Source organism: Panthera leo, chromosome E3 (assembly GCF_018350215.1).
Source record: "Panthera leo isolate Ple1 chromosome E3, P.leo_Ple1_pat1.1, whole genome shotgun sequence".
Taxonomy (NCBI): Eukaryota; Metazoa; Chordata; class Mammalia; order Carnivora; family Felidae; genus Panthera; species Panthera leo.
Window position 1 is genome coordinate 19,939,530 of NC_056694.1, and position 12,254 is coordinate 19,951,783.

Genomic DNA, 12,254 nt, shown 5'->3' on the forward strand with positions numbered 1-12,254 from the left:
ATCAACTGCCTCTCTCTCTGGGCTTTTGGGATGCAGGTGGGGAGCCCCCCTCTCCAAGCTCCCGGTGGAGGAAACATTGCCGGGGTACTTAACCATCACCCAGTCTGCAGATGGGGCCCTGGCTGCCTGCCCTGTGTCTCTGCGGGGCTTCTGGATTAACCCCCAACCGGTCGCTCCCGGGCAGAGGGCACCAGCAAGGGGCTTGGTTGGCCCTGAGTTAGCACAGCCAGGGCCGTCCTTGGAAAGAGGCCACTGCTGAAGGGTCAGCTTCCTTTTCACCAAATTATTCCTCCACGTTCACAGAGTGGAGGAATTATTGGCGGAAAATGAGGATATAAAACCCCGCTAGAGCCGGGCACCTTTTAGGGGCACTGAATTCTGAGAGCTTGGAAGCATTCCAGCAGATTGGTTCATTTTTAATGGTCTAGGACTGTAGTTCATCTGTTTAATTCAAACGAGGTGACATAATATCTTTCATTTGGACTTATTACCAGCACGGTGGTGATTCAGCTCCCAGCATTCTCCAGGCAGGATATTCTGTCATTACCGCACATTTTCTTTTTCTGGCCAAATTGAAAGTCCGCGGGAAGGGCTGCAGCCTTGGAAAGGAGAGATCAACCGAGAATAGGTCACATCGGGTATTAAGGAATGAAAATGAATTCATTCTTTCCTCCGTTGAATAAGCAGCTGTACTTGCATCTCTGTGATCCATGAAATAGGCTGTCAGGAAAATTGGAAATGGGCTGCGTTTGAACTTCACCCGCCGACTCTGCCCCGTCACCTTGGAGACTGGTACTGCGGCCAGGGCAGGGGCAGGGGCAAGAGGGGGCGCTCACTTCTATGGGGCACCCACCATATGCCAGACGCCTGGCTTCAGTGGTCCCAGAGGGGGACCCCCCTGAGTATCCCCATTCTGTAGATGAGGACAACAAGGCTCAGAAAGATCCAGGGACTTGCCTGAGGTCACTTAGGCACAGAAGGAGCACAGACCCTGGCTCTGAGGTGCCCAACATTATGGACTTGAACTTGGCCCGGAGAACCTCAAAGCCTCGCCTTCCCCGGGCAGGCTGCTCAACATCAGGTGTCAGCTTCCCCCATGATGGAAATATACGTGGCGAGGGTTACGTGAGGGAATGAACACGGTAACTTGGTGTGGGGCTCCCTGCAGAGTAATAGCTCCCAAACGTCTTTGTTATTATGGGCTTTCGCCTTTACATGCCTCAGATGACGGAGCACCAAGAAGGGACTCTGGAAAGCAAGTGACCTGCCCTAAGACCTAGTGCGGGTGGGTCACGGGGCTGCAAGCTGGCCTTGGAGTGACCCAACAGTCCCTGTTCCTTCTGCTACACTGGGTAGTAGAAAGTCTGGGGCGGGGAGGGGGTTTTGAGATGTTTATAATGGAAATACCCCCCATCTGGCTTTATCTCCCTCCAGAAGACCCTTCCCCAGCCCTGTGTACTTGACTCAGTTATTGTGTTCCTCGTTTGTCTCGCACGCAGCCTGGCATTTGTGTGAGGGGGGCGATTTGATCAGCTCGCTGTTGTACCCCCGATGCCTAGAACCCGGGCTGGGGATGGGTAGGGTGGGTGAGGCAGGTCCTCCAAGCACAGGCTTAGAATCCTCTCTGTGATTAAAATTTTGATATTTTGTTCATCGTAGATGCTTTTGCATTTGTTTTTGTTTTTAATAACATTGCATAAAAATTTTGGTTATCTTGATTGCTGAGTTTTTTTTTTTTCAATCACTCTCCTAAGTTTAGCCTGAGTTGAGTTCCTCACTTGCCTCACCCTGGTCCCACCTCTGCCTAGAATGGTGTCTGTCACCTCCTTATATTCAATAAAGATTTATAGAATGGTTGATGTCCTATTAGGTATCCAGACATTTTCTAGGTCCCTGGAGAAGTGTTCCAGTGGGTGTTCCAGGCTCTTCCAGACATTTCCTGGGTCCCTGGAGAAGTGTTCCAGTGGGTGTTCCAGGCTCTTTGTATCTGAAGGAAGCGAGAGCCCCAAACGGAGCTTTTACTTGGCTCCAGGATCTGGGGAACAGCTGAGATTTTCTGCTCCCGGTGAGAATAAAGGCGTGTCTCTTCCAGGATCTGATTGCGGAACCAATGGGAGCCCGGACCTCGACAGCTGCCCAATGGCAGAACGGAATGCAAGAAATCCACGGGGCTCTGGAAACCTGGGCGGAATGGTGTGCTGTCATTAGGGACCACCGCACCTTTCCCCCTCCTGGATGTTTCTTGCAATGAAAAGCCACATCGAGTTGCGCTGACGCTCGTTAGCGTAATGAGATCTGGCTTCGCGGTGCTGCTAACCCCCTTCTCTCATCTGGAGCACATCTGGGCTGAACCAGCGCATGGTCTGCTGTGATACCTGATGCTCCATTTCGATGAAATAGCGGATCTTGCCTCTACCTTTGGCTGTATTTCCCACCAAAGCTGAGCTTCCGTCGAGATGCATTTTTCTAATTAAGGCAGGAGTAAGGAATAACCTCCTGTATAATTTAAAATGGTAAAATCATCGATACCTTTTCCAGCCACAGCTTTAAATCTTAGCCACCAATGACTCCCCTATTAACGGGCCTAATTAAATCCATTTTTCAGGACGTCTTTGGCAAATTCCATTTTAGCAAAACTGTAGGAAGTTCAGTTTGATTTGTCTCTGCTCCCCAGGGCTCTCTTGTAAAAACGAGGAAGAGGTGGATGCCTGTCTCTTGTGTCTTCTGTTCATTGATTCACTCGGCAAATATTTACTGAGCACCTACTATGTGCATTGGCATTAAACTAGGAAAGGAGGAGGGGGGAAGTGAAAAGACAGTAAGTTTCCTATTCCAATGGCCAGAAGGGAATGGAGATCACTTGTTCACTCAACAAACATGTATTGAGTCTACTGACAGGGGAGTCCCTGTGCCAAAGCCCTGGTATCACGGTGATGAGGTGCTACAGTTCATATTCAGTGTGGTAAATGCTCTGATAGGCTTGAGTAGAGGGGACTGTGGGAGCTCAGACTGGGAAGCTGAGGGTCCGGAAGATTCCCTGGAGCTGAGTTTTAAGGGACATGTAGGTGTCAGCCAGGTGAAGCCAAGAGAGAAGGAGGTGTTATAGGAGCAAAGGTGGATGGGCACGAGGCCTGGGAGACCACGGGAGGTGTGGGGAACTTTAAGCCAGTCACGTGGTTAGGGCCACGCCTCTCCGCCCTGGCTGCATGTTAGAATCACACGGGGGCCTGGAAAAACACCAGTGCCTGCACCTCATCCCTGACCATGCAAATCATGGTTTCTGGGGGTGGGGTCAAGACTTTGGTGTTTTTCAAAAGCTCTCCAGGCGATGCTACTGTTCAGCCAGGGTTGAACGTCACTAGGCTAAAGCATGCAGAATGGTGGGAGGTGAGGCTGGAGAGGTAGGCAGGGGCTATATCCCGGAGGGACCAGGAAACCCGTGAAGGGGTCTGAACCTTACCTGAGGGTAGTGACATCACAGAAGGGTTGAAGGCAGGAGAAGAAGGGGCTCACATTCATGCTTCAGAAGGAATGACTCTGCCAGCAGTGTAGACGATGAGTGGGGTTGGGGTCGCTGGAGCCAGAGAAAGTGGTAAAGAGGTTATTGCAGCAAACTGAACATCAGATGATGTGGCCTGGGCCTAGGGGTCATGAACGCTGGGGTGGGGAAGGGAGACATTCAGGAGGGGGTGCGGGGTTGACAGGATGGGGTGGTGAGACGTGCATCGTGGGTGAGGCAGAGGAAGCAGTTTAGGATGGCTCCAAGTAGCTTGGGTGACTGGGTGGATAGTCGTGACTTTAATCAGGAAGGAAAAGGAAAGGATTATTTGGATTCAGGATATTTTGAAGAGATCTGATGAGCAGTTGGGGTTGAGATGTGACATTTGGAATTGTGCTCCGTGGAGACAGAGCAATTGGAAAGTCAACTGTGACTCTTAACGGGAAGGTGCCACCCAAGGGGAGTGGGTAACTTCAGAGTAAGAGGAAAAGAAGGCCAAGGGTGGTAGAGTCTAGGAAGCTCAACGCTTAGAGGGTAGTTGAAGTTTTGAGGAGCGGAGAAAGAACTTGGTGAGGAATGGTGGAGAGGTAGGAAGAAAGCAGAGAGGGTGATGTCCTGAAGCCAAGAAGGAAAGAGTTCTCAAAAGAGAGCGGGGCAACGTGTTGAAAATTGTACTGGGGCTAAATAAAACAGAAGGCAGTTCTGTACATTTAGGAAAAAGCAGTTTTGATGAGGCACTGGGGGTGGAAACCAGACTACAGTGGGTTGCAGAGTGAATGGCAGAGAGAAGAGTATATATATACACGTGCTGGTCCAAGACAGATAAGCAAGAGGTTGAGTGGTACCCAGAGGAGATGTTGGACTGAGCAAACATAAGACAGGATTAAGGGCACGGAATTGATGTTGGAGGTGATCCCAGGAAACACCAGTAGGGGGGTGAAGAAGTAGGCATAAAAGGTAAGGAAATCCATAAAGGGTGTGCCAGTGAGCAGGTAATCACTGAGGGAAAATGGGGCTTAATCTCACTGGGTAACTCTGGACAACAGTACAGAACACGCACCTGTGTTATTGTCCATGAGAGGTGAGGGAGCTGGGGTATTTATCCACCAGTTCCCGTAGCCATTGGTGGAGGGCTGAACCTCGGGGTTGGGGAAACATTAGTTCCCAGGCACTGTAGCCTGCCAGGTGCATGGGGAGAGTGCGCTCTGGCAACCAGATCAAGTCCTCAGGCCAAAGGACAAAGGTGACGGCAGTTGGAAGTTGGACTGACTCAATGCCAAGAGTAAAAACTGAGGGTAGGGTACTGAGAGCATCTGCTACTGGAGGGATCTCATTTTTTTTTCCAGCCTGAAAAGAATTTGTCATGACTGAACGGTGAGGATGAGTGAGAGGGAGAGGCTGAAAATACAAGGAAGAGAGGAGATCACTGATGGAGAGCGGGCCAGGAAGAGATGGAAGGTGTTGTGAATAAGAAAGAATGCAAGTGGAGGGCTTGGTTGAAATGGTAGGAGGCTGTGGTTGGTAAGTAGGCGGCCGGGATTCAAGCTCAAGCAGAAGGTTGAGCATGTCAGGGACGTGGATGTGGGCGGCTGAAGTGGATGGAAAGTGAAGTCCATTGGAATGGGGAGGCTAAGGGCCAGAGGTGAAGATGGGGACTGGTCCATTCACATTGGACATCAAAGTCCCCAGGGACTTGGGGGTGGAGAAGAAGGCTAAATCAACTGCCAAAGTTGTTCATGAATGTTAAACATGACCATGTAGGGGCCCCTGGGTGGCTCAGTCGGTTGAGCGTCTGACTTCGGCTCAGGTCATGATCTCGCTGGGTTCGTGAGTTCGAGCCCCGCGTCACGGTCTGTGCTGACAGCTCAGAGCCTGGAGCCTCGTTCAGATTCTGTGTCTCCTCCTCTCTCTGCCCCTCCCATGCTCATGCTCTGTCTCTCTGTGTCTCTCAATAATAAATAAATGTTGAAAAAAATTAAAAAAAAAAACACATGACCTTGTATCCCAGTCCCACTCACAGGGTAGGGTGAACCAAGGGTGTTTGTCAACCATTGGGTGCTGGATCTGGAGGGAGCCATGTTGGTCAGAACAACAGCTCAGTCCAAAGAGGCATTATCTAACTGGTGAGTCTGGCTGGAAGTCTTGGAAAGAAGTCAGAGGACAGAGATGAAAAGGCGGAACAGAGAGTCTCATAGCCAAGGAGAGGCAGGAGGCCTCAACAGGAAATGGGGTCAGGAACCAGGGAAGTCCAGAGGAGGTCAATAGCCGAGTTCAAGATTATCTGAAGTACATGGTTCTGGATGAAGGCTGTGGATAAGGAGAGGACATAAGGGCTCACGATTCTTGGGGGGACATGGGTAGTCAAAGAGAGGGACAAAGAGTGTAGGGCGCTGACTCCGCTTAGATGTTCCTTGAGGCTTCATACCTACGGAACCCCAAGGCTCCCTGGTATCCAGTCAGCCAACCACCGATGAAAGGCACGGAGTTCAGACTCCGGAGTCAGATCGACCTGGGAACAGAGAGAGGAAGCTGGAGAACCACACGACCCTGGTGCCATAAAAGCCAAGGGGAGGAAAAGTTTAGCAGCTCCACCGCTGAATGTTGCTGAAACATCAGGCAAGGGAAGGAGGACGGTTTTCACGATTCTCTCGTTTTCATGATGAAGACTTTGGAGAACGAGACAGAGTAAAGGCTTATATTATTCATGCAGAAAGTTGGGGGCACAGCCTCCGGTGCCAGTTAGCTATGGCTGCGTAACAAAGATCTCTGACATGAAGACTTATTAGTTCTTATGTCTGCAGTTTGGTTGCGGTGTTCTGCTGATCTGGAACAGGCTTGGCTGGTCTTGAACAGACTCACTCATGGCCAGCCGGTAGACCGGCCCGGGGCTAGCTGGTCTAGGATGGCCTCAGCTGGAACAGCCTGCCGGCGTTCCCTGCGGTCTAATCCTCCAGCAGGCTAGCCCCGTGGTTACGGTCCAGGCAGAGGGAACAGCATGTGCAAAGACCCCGAGGTGGGAGCAAGCTTGGCCGTTTGAGAAGGACCGAGGAGGCCAGTGTGGCTGACAGCAGCATGCACAGGGAGGGGCAGCAGAGATGAGATCAGAGAGCGAGTGCCACGAGGAGAATATCGTGAGCGCCTTGTGGACCACGGTAAGGACGTAGGGTTTCTACTCTTATTATGATGATGACGCTTGTTTTCAGCCGTGTTGCCCCGGCTGACTCCACTTTGGCTTCCACTCCATGCCACAGGGTTTGCATTTCATCCAGCCGTGTTGCGGCGGACTTTGCTCCTCCCCTCCCGGTGCTGGCATTTCCCACCTCTTGGCCTCACTGCGTGATCCAAGACAGGTCAGTGTCCCGGTTCCAGAAATCACAGACTCTTGCTCCTAAAACCCCATCCTCCAGGGCACGAGGTTGTGGCCTGCAGGCTACATCTGGTCTGTTGCCTGTTTTCACACATAAAATTGTATCGGCAGGCAGCCACGCCCATTCATCCACCTGTCGTCTGTGGCCGCTTTTGTGTCACAATGGCGGAGCTGAGTAGGCGTGAAAGAGCTGTATGGCCCACAAAGCCCAAAATATTTATTGTCTGCTCCTTTAGAGATAAAGCTAAACCTTCTGGAACTTAAGAGGGAGTGCGTTGGATTCTCTTCTGCTTTGGAGGGTGGGGAAGTTGGGGTCTGCGGAATTGCCTGAGGGCAGTGGAAGGTGGCAGCGTAGGCAGACCTACCCTGCGCTCTGGTTTCCGGCATCTTGTCCCTCTGCTCCCTGCCTCCCTCGGCCGACAGAGTATGCTTCTGGGCCTGGACAGAGTGATGCTTCTGACGTCTTAGTCTGCTCAGGCTGCCATAACAAAATAGCAGACTGGGTGGCTTACGCTGCAGCCATTTGCTTCTCACGGTTTTGGCGGCTGGGGAGTCCAAGCTCAAGGTGGCAGCATGGTCAGCTTCCCGGGGAGGCTCTCTTCCTGGCTTGGCGATGGCCGCCTTCTCACCGTGTCCTCGCATGGTAGAGGGGCGGGGTGGGGAGCACATGCCCTGTGGCTTCCTGTCCTTATAAGGACACTGATCTCATTATGGGGGCGCCATCTTCATGACCCCATCTAGCCTGATGACCCCCCCAAAGGCCCTGTTTCCAACACCATCACATTAGGGCTTAGGGCTTCAGCCCATGAACTGGTGGGGGGGGGGCCACAAGCGTTCCATCCATCACACTGAACATCTATTCTCTTTCTACCTGTGCCCTCTCTTGGAGCTAAAGGAGGGAGGCAGGGCAAGGTAGGTGCTGGTCAAGAGCATAGTCTCCGGAGTTATGCACACCCGAGTTCAAGTCTGCTGTAATCTGGGGCAAATCCCAGAACCTCAGTTTCCTTAGCGTAAGAGCTAATGGTAATTCCCACCTCTTTGGGGTGCTGGGAGCAGGGGCATTTTTGCAACCCCGGGCAGGATGCCTGATTTCAGAAAAGCAGGGGGGGGGGGGAATCAATATCTCCAAGCTCGCAGCCAATAAAACCTCAGGAGTGGCCATTTCATCTTTACCGTGGCCGCCCGCATCACTAACAGTGTACTCAACGCGAGGGTGGTGACGCGTTTCGGGTAAGGGAGGCTCGTAAAAATGACCGATGCAGATATTAACGATTTAATCTGCTAACGCGGCGTGGCCGCCGCCGAGAAGCCTATTCGTCAGCATCCGGGAACCCATCAGGAGGAGGCCGGGTGAAAAGCACCGGGGCTAGTGCGGGGATGTGGTACGAATGAAGACGAATCGCTGAGCGCGGTTATCGATTTGCCTTGCCTGGAACGGCAGCTTTCTGTTTGGAAATATGGAAAGCAAATGAATGAATAAATGAGCTGGCTCAGTGGACAGCGCCCCGCTGGGAGCCCTGGCCTCTAAGCCACGGAGGCCAACGGGCTCTGAGCAGAGACCGAGAAAGGTAGCGTTTACTGAGAGGGACAGCGTGGCTTGGTGCGGTGGCCTGAGAACCCGTGGCCGGAAAGGCTTTGGAAAGCAGCGGCAGGTGTCCTGGGGTCAGACAGATTCTTCACTGAGTTTTGGCTCTGCCTCCTTCTGGCTGTGGGGTCCCTAAAATCCATGTAATCTCTCTGAACTGGAGTTTCTTCCATCGGCAGAAAGGGGGCAGAAGGGGATCAATGGAAGATTGTATTAAATCGCGTATGTTTTATATTGGCCGTACCTCTTCTGCGCTGCGAGATATCGGGCAAGTTTTCTGACCTCTCTGTGCTTCACATGTCCCTTCTATCATATGGACATAACAACACCCATCCCTGGGACACAGTGTTGAGGCAATGGTAGCTTTTATGAGTACTCATCATTTGACCAATATTAAGCACTGACTATGTGCCAATTACTGTTCTAGGTGCATGATGTAGAGCTATGTAGAAAACACAGTGACATCCCTTCTCCCATTAAATTTATTATTTAGAAATATAGCCTATGGCTATCCAAGTGCTACAGCGCCATTTATTGAAAAAAAAAAATCTTTCCTCAATTGAACGGCCTTTGCACTTTTGTCAAAAATCAGTTAACTGTACCAGTGTGTGGCTATTTCTGGGTTTTCTATTCTGTTCCTTTTTTCTATGTGTCTGTCGCTCTAGCAATAACACAGCGTCTTGATTTTTGTATAGTGTTTTTTTTAAATTTATTTTGAGAGAGCGCATGTGCACATGTGGGGGGGGGGGAGGGGCAGAGAGAAGGGGGGGAGTGGGAATCCCAAGCAGGCTCCCTACCAGCAGTGCTGAGCCTGACACGCGGCTCAAATTCACGCACTGTGAGATCACGACCTGGGTCAAGTCAGATCCTTAACCAGCTGAGCCACCCAGGTGACCCTGTATAGTAAGTCTTAAAAGTGGGTAGTGTGGCTCCTCCCACTTGGTTCTTTTTCAAAATGCTCAAATTCTAGTTTCTTGCCTTTCCGTATATGTTTTAGAATCAGCTTGCCTATATCTACAAAAAAAATCTTGCTGGGATTTCGATAGGAGTTATGCTAAACTTGTATGTATCAATTTGGGGAGAATGGACATCTTTACTATGCTGAGTCTTCTGATCCATGAATACGGTATATCTCTCCATTTATTCAGATCTCCTTTGATTCCTTTCATCAGCATTTTGTGGTTTGCAGCATAGAATCCTTGTAATATTTTGCTGGATTTATGCCTAAGCATTTCATTTTTCTGAGCAATTGTAAATGGTACTTAATTTCCATTCCTACTTGTTCAGTGCTAGTATCTAGAAATGCAATTGATCTTTGTGTGTTACTCTTGTAACCTAGGAGTCTGCTGAACTTACTTATTAGTTCTTGGAGTGAGAGTGTGTGTGTGTGCGTGTGTGCAGATCCCTTGGAATTTTCCACATAGATAATCATGTCATCTGCAAATTGCAGAGTTTCGTTTCTTCGTTTCTCATCTATATGCTGGAATTGACTATTATTACATCAGAAGTCCTACACCCAAATGTCTGAAGGGGCCAGGGTGGTAGGACTATGGCAAATGGGGGGGGGGTCCGTGCCAGTCAAGAGGGGCTGCTACTACCCAGCTATGTGGGTCCAGATCTCTAGACTGTTCAAAGAGAGTTTTGATGTTAGCTTGTCTGATATTTAACTGTCGATAAGTTATTCAAATATTTAAACAGCTGTCGGGCCACACAAAACACATCTGGGGGCTGGAGTGAGTTTGCACCAGTTTGCAACCTGGCACAACATGGGTGTTCTGTAAACAGAAGCACCTGTGCCTGCTGCCTGCTGTCTCAGGTGGGTGGTGCTTCAGGGACCTGTCGGGCTGCATGGGCTGTCTTTCGGCCCCGGATTCCCAGGATGGACGAGAAGGCCTAAGGGAAAGCTGTGTCCGAAGGGCATGTCTGGGATTCTCGGGGCTTGGACGCACCAGGCTGCTGCTTCAGTGTCTCTCCAGAGGCAATACAGCTGTGCCGCAGGTCGGTGAGTGGGTGTGTGTGGCTGCAGAGGAATCGGGGATGAGGGCTGGTGGCTAACGGTGAGGGGGGTGGAGTCAGGACGGGACCAGACAAAACGTGGGAAAACCACAGAAAGTGGCTGGGCTGTCTGGGTGCAAAATGGGAGACGTGCCAGGAGGGAATGAACGAGGACAGAGCATCTCTAACGTGCTGAATATAATGCTAGGTTGGTCCCTCGCTCCCTCCTCCCCTCCCTACTGCCCTCCTTCCTTCCACCCTGCCCTCCTTCCTTCCTTCCGTGCGACATGTATTTACGCCAGGCCCTGGGCCAGGCACTTGTCTCCCATGTATTCCTTACATATTCCTGAAACATAGGCATCACCCCTCCATTTCACAAATGAGGGGACGAAGTTACAGAGGGGGTGAGTGACTTGCCTGGGGTCCCAGAGCTGACCTCACAGTCTGTGCTCTTTGCACTACGTTCACCTCGCCGTCTCACAAAGGGCACAAGAGACCCCTCCGGTGTGTTGTGACAGTCCAGTTCCCAGAGCTCTGGCTGGGGGTGGGACAGGGGTGGGGGTGGGGGGTGCAGCAGGAGCGGTGGCCACTGGGTCGGTGATTCGGGCTGACCATGAGCTCGGCTGTCTATCAAATGGCACGTGCCACCGCAGGAGGAGAGCCCAGGACCAGTGTCCTTCGGTAACTCCTCTACAAAGAGACAAGAAGGGATCAGCCAGTGCCCGAGGGTCTTAACCACATTCCCTCTCCTGGAGAGACTGGTGGCAAAGGAGGCCTGCGTACAGGGCTAAGGGAGGCTTTGTATCAGGATGTGGATGGGAGGTGTGACCCCAAAACCCGCCAGATGGGCTGTGTGGAGCTGTGCGACCATGCCACAGCTCCGGCTGATCGGTCTCCGATGGGCAAGGTTGGATCTGAAGGATAGCTGGTGGCCCCTGGGACCTGCCACTGAGACTCTCCTGGGACAGACACCCTCCCCAGGCCCCTACGGTGCCTTCTGATTTCAATCTGCTTCTTCGTGGGTCATTATGCAAACAGTAGGAACTTAAGAGAGGAGCATGGCTTGAGGGAGAGTCAATTAATCAGGACTCTCTGGATTACAAGTGGCAGAAACTCCGATTTTAACTTACTAAGAAAAAAGGGTATTCACTGCTTTGCATAGTCCAAAGCTCCAGGGGATCGAGTCTGCCTACAGGCATAGCTGAATCTGGAAGCTTGAACAGGGGAGCCTGGGTGGCTCCGTGGGTTGAGCGTGAACTTGGGCTCAGGTCGTGATCTCACGGTCCCTGAGTTCGAGTCCCGCATGGGGCTCGGAGCCTGCTTTGGACTGTGTATGTGTGTGTGTCTTTCCCTCTCCATGCCCCTTCCCGCTTGTACTCTGTCTCTCTCTCTCTGTCTCTCAGAAATAAATAAAAACATTAAAAAATTAGAAAAAAACCCCAAGAAGCTCTAACAGTGCCTTCAGAATACGTTTCCACCTGTCACGTGCACTTCCCTCCGTGTCGGCTTCTCCCTCAGGCTTCAGGACGCCAACAGCCCTCCTTCCCATAGTCCTCAAGAGCCACCTTCCGCCCAGAGCTTCCAACAAAGGCCCTGGAAGTCGAGTCCTATTGGCCTGGCTTTGTTCATGTGCCTGCCTCTGAACCAATCGAGGGCCAGGAGAGGCATTGGAGCGAGTTGATTGGCTAGGCAGGGTCACATGCTCCCTGTTGGGCGGGCTGGGGCAGCCTCCGTTGGACCACGTGAACCCAGAGTGGGTGAAGTGGTTCCGCAAAGGGAAACGGGGTTGTTGCTCCTTGAGGAAAACG

General features: G+C 51.5%; 1 long non-coding RNA gene across 1 annotated transcript; it reads right to left on the reverse strand.

The window, feature by feature from the left end:
* Nucleotides 1-310: 310 nt before the first annotated feature.
* On the reverse strand, nt 311-12,022 carry LOC122210139. The gene is made up of 4 exons (XR_006197934.1): nt 11,925-12,022; nt 5,925-6,008; nt 3,461-3,574; nt 311-599 (listed from the first exon to the last, which is right to left on the reverse strand). It is a non-coding gene; the product is annotated as an uncharacterized LOC122210139 (long non-coding RNA).
* Between the last annotated feature and the right edge of the window lie 232 nt (nt 12,023-12,254).